The sequence below is a fragment of the Ascidiella aspersa genome, chromosome 2, assembly GCF_963924565.1.
Source record: "Ascidiella aspersa chromosome 2, kaAscAspe10.2, whole genome shotgun sequence".
NCBI lineage: Eukaryota > Metazoa > Chordata > Ascidiacea > Phlebobranchia > Ascidiidae > Ascidiella > Ascidiella aspersa.
In genome coordinates, this window is record NC_139448.1 from 1,780,110 (window position 1) to 1,785,103 (window position 4,994).

Here is a 4,994-nt window from a genome sequence, read left to right on the forward strand (position 1 = left end):
GTTTTCCTAATAGAAAACAGAAAGGCGTACGTCTTTCATTCTCCTGTTTATATATTGAGCTACCTGCCTGGGCGGTCCCAGGCCACGCCATTAAGTATCGGGCAACGTAACACATTTGAAATAATATACAAGCTTTATTAATTTATTGCTTTGTTAAAACTTAGTGTTTTTCATCAAACGTTAATGGGCCACCGCCATTTTTTTACTATTTAAGTGGGCCATGAGCAAAAAAAGGTTGAAAACCCCTGGTTTAGAACAAACGCTATAACTTTATGACAGTGATTTTTTAGAATACGATTTTTTTTGGTTGTAATTAACACAGGTTTATATAAGCAAAACAGTTTCTTTTTAAACTAGTTGGTAGTAAATATCACATTTAAATAATGCCAATAAAGTAGCGACAGTAAAAAACGACTAAATGTTACACAGCCGGAAAAGTTTGAGAAACACTGAGTTAAAACTTTCGGCTATATTAAGTTAATCAGATCTAGCAAAGTGGAGTGGTCCATTGATTTCAACTACAACTATACGGCGGAGTTTAATAATGCAGCCGTTCTAGAGTGCATCAATCGATTTGTCTTGGCATTGTTAGGTAACAAACGGCGATTGTCTGCGTATATCAACTGACCTGTTTTAAAAGGGATCAAGGTTAAGGGCCGCTCTACTTGCTCATCAGCTGTTTCCTAACTTCTCACTTCTGTTTCGTTGTCAATGTGTGTTCCAGAGTCAGTTAGTTTATAGCTGAACACTTTAAGCAGAAGTTTATGTTAACTGCAAACTTGATCAGCTATAGTCATTTTTACACTAGCTTTTTATTCAATATATCATCTGGCTAAAGTTGTCTCGTTATAATTATTAACCCTGAAAAGGTGGGGGTATTTGCTGCCGAAACGTCGGTTTGTAACTTCGTTTGTTTCAAAGTTTTGTAAGGGCAATTTTTATTTATTAGTGGACTTTTGTTGTTGAAGGCCTGTTTTGTGTTTGAGTAATTTAAAAGATGTCTAAAGCTTTATTCAAAGTTAAGGTCGTGGTAGATTATCATCTCAGTATTTTGTATTTGCCTATAAGGCATTGCAAGTGACTACGTCAGTGGTTCTCAACCGGGGTGCGTGGCACCCTGGTGTGCCATTTGTAATGCTCAAGGGTGCCGATAGGTAGTTTTGAATTTTTAAGAATCTTATTTTTCCTCAATTGGTAAGCTTTTTGATACAACTATTTGTGTACGATTAAAGACCATTATATTAGATGACATTTGTCCTACATGTTTTAGGTTAATTTAAGTTCTATTCTATTTATAGTGGCATTGGAGTAAAACACTCAACGAAAATCTATTTATTATTTTTAAGGGGTACTGTACCGTAAGCCATAAAAAGTTGAGAATCACTGTACTACGTTATACCCATGGCTTAAGTTAATGTTAAGTTTACTTGTAAGGTATCTTTGCTTATTGTATTTGCGTGCAAGAAATGGAAGGAAACAGCTTATGACATGATAAGTATTCTGCCATCACTCTCCCAGCCATGCGTTGGTGGATGAAATGAACTGTTGTTAGTAGTATTAAGCGGATTAAGAGTGGTTTTGAGTTGAGGTGTGTATTTCAACTTTGATAGCTCGTTCCATTATTGTTAAAATAAATGTGGTAGGATTGTAGACCAGCGCAAATTTCTTTCCCCTTTAAGGCAATGGCCCTCCAACCTTTTCCTTGAAACGCTTGTCGAAATGTTTGTTGTCCTCTATTTGTAGAAATTTTTGCTTAATTTGTATAACTAGGCTATATGTTGTATCAGAAAATCGCTAACAAATGTGCATTAGTTTCGTTATGATGATTTAAAACGCGAATGTCAGGGAATAATATTATCTTTAAGCATTTCATTAGTGCAATTGGGTTTAGATGCAAAACGTTATCACTGTGCGCGCCCTTGAAAGTAAAACAACGAACCGGGGAGTCACGGCGCACAGTTTAAGAACCTCTCGCATAAGTACCTAAATATGTACCCCCTTGCAATACTTGATTTAAAAACAGAGAACTTTTAATAGAATTCGACAAATGAAACCTGACATTGGTGCTGTGTACTTTTTTGCTTAATTTATTTTTCGAAATAGCTGACAAAACTAATTTCAGTCACGCGATGCAAATAGTAGATTTACATTGATGTTTTATGTGTTTCTAGCGTATTGGTTAATCTCACTTTTTACTTTGGTTTAAAGTTCGAAATCATTTGTTGTATGTTTGAACTCCTAAGAGTCAGTAAAAAATCATAATATATCAACTTGAATAAAAGCGTTTTGAGAAATCGACAAAGCCGATTAAATTCGACTTTGAAATCGAATATTTAGACGTTTCAAATTACAAAGCCTCTGTCGGCAGTCCAAGTCTTAGAAGGGAGTGCGACTTTAAACAACAAACTTAACGATTATATTTCCCGAATCCACTGGGGCCTTTCGCATGCGATAATATTGACTAGTGTACAATATAAACGCGTCAAACTGCTAAATGTTGCCACGCTATTAAACGTTCCTCTGGATTAGCATTTTAAAAGTAAAAAAGGCGATGTATTTGTTTAATACTAGTATTACTGGCTGCTTGCATTTTAGGGCTTGACAATGGAATATATCTAGGGATGACGTCACAAGTTTTCGTCATAAATAAAACAAGCCACTAGCTGAAACATGACGTGGTATGGCGATCTCTTGCGCAAATAACAAACTAAAATATTAGTTGAAATGCTTTCGGAAGATGAACACTAAGCATAAGAACGTAGCAAGAATTTGTTTATGGGATGAAATGGGCAAAAAATGACCTAAAAGGGAAAAAAACATATAATAGATATCAAATCAATACAGATTATTTTGAACGTTTTGAATAAATCTTTATTCTTTTTAGAGATTTTTGAAACGTCACAGAATGCTACCTTCTTGTGTATGGGCTTTGATATTTATTCTACGTCTAACTACAACCTCCAGCCATTACGCTCCAAAACTTCAGAACATATTTTTTACGAAACGCCAATGGATTCAATCGAGCGAATTTGTTAAGTTTCTTGTTACAGCGGTTTTTTAACCATTTGTAAGTTTTCGATGAAGCATTGTAGCAGCCACTTGTCAAATACTTGGCGAAGATACCACAAACCAGATTAGAAAGAGCTGATTAAGCAACTCTTTTTTCAACCTGCTTTTGCAATCATTGCATGCAGTGTTTTCCTCAAGGAACTTTGCCACTGGGGAAATATTTTTTTAGTGAACATGAATAATATATTGCTGACTGAACATATATTTATGAATCTTGAGAATTTGGATAATTAGTATGAAATTTTAAACCAACTCACAAAGTATTTAAATCACACAGCTTTCCCTTGTTATTGAGTTCTTATGGAAATAAATTTTGCCGCGGAAGTGTTCAGGTGGGGCGCTGTTAGCGCAAAAGCATTGGTTCCTAAACTTTTTTTATAGAGGACCCTTAAAATATTTTTGCTTTTTACGGGCATGCTCGACATGAAGTTTTTAAAGCTAGCATCATATATTGACGTCATCAATAAGAGACTAAAGTGACCTGCTGTTTTCGGTCCAAAAGTTGGAAACTGAAATGGACTCTAAATACATTCAGTGGGAAAGGGTTGCGTTAATTAGGCTTTTTTAATTTGTCGAAAACATATTTCACTTTTCAAAGGAAACAATAATATTTTAATTATGCGTTTAATTACTCCCTAAAACTTGGCCACGTATACCCCAGTTTAAGAATTCCTGTCTTAGCAGCAAACACTGATTGCATTGATTTGTTTCCGGTGAAGTATCCGCCCAGCAAACTGCTAAAAGGTTTCCAAATCCCGGATTAGTCGGTGTGTGTATTAGAGTGCGTGTACCGATCCCACTATCGATCTCGCCTGTATGACGTCATAAACGACCTGACAATTCGACCGCGCGCGGTCCTGGGACTGGTGACGCGATTCTAGGCTTTGCAAAGTGAATCGACGATTTATCGACAAATTTAGCAAAGTTGCTCCTTGTACCCGCTAACTAGCAATTAGCACACGAAAGATTGTTGTTGTAAGTTTTTCCCTTGTCGATTATGCACGAGTTTTAGTACAGCTTTGTAGTTAGATGTATTAAGAATATCAAAGCCCATACAGAAGTAGGTGGGATTTTGTAAGCGTTTCGAATATCTATTTATTAATTTTCATCATCAGATGGTGATTTACCGTCTAACTAAAACACCCAACCATTATGCTCCAAAGCATTGGAAATATTTAAATAGATTGTGGCTAAATTGAAAAAGTATATTTCTAACTCGTACATTGTTTTGTTTAAACTGGTGTTCCTCAACCCTTCTTGAGGTTGAATGTTAACCTAGAATATGTTGAATTCATTAGGACAGAATTTCCAGTTTAACTGAATTAACGCAAGTGATATCGACCGGTATAAAGTGAATAGACGAAAGTTTTCAGGATTATATTAGTCCATAGTTTATCTGTAAACGCAGCATTTTTCTGCTGGAGGTAAAGTTTAGCTTTTTACCAAGTCACGTGTCCCGGGTTAGACTTATGTTTTGTCGCTTTCGCGTCGCGTTTCGACATGTATATGACGTAACAATGGAAAATCGAACGCTGAATCGCGGTTGTTTGGTTGTAATTGGCATTTGACGCGACAAATTTATTGTGACGTGGACCGTCCACCAAATACTAAGGAAATAACGAAACAGCAGCTTGTTAAGGGACGGACATTGACCAAATATCACGGGTCAAGCGGTTGACCCCTGACCTGTGGGTTAAAGTTTAACTCCTTGTTGCATCTTAAGCCTTACAAAAGCAAATGCTTCTATAAACGGCAGTTTTAACTTAAGTTAAAGAAACAAAGTGTAATGTTTTGAAACGTATACGTTTAAACTTTAAACAGTTTAATGTTTTTACCATATCACCTAAAAAGTATTAATAATTGAAGAAAAAAAGACTGTTTATCAAAACTTTACCGTTTTAAATATAACCCCCAAATCGTCTCCA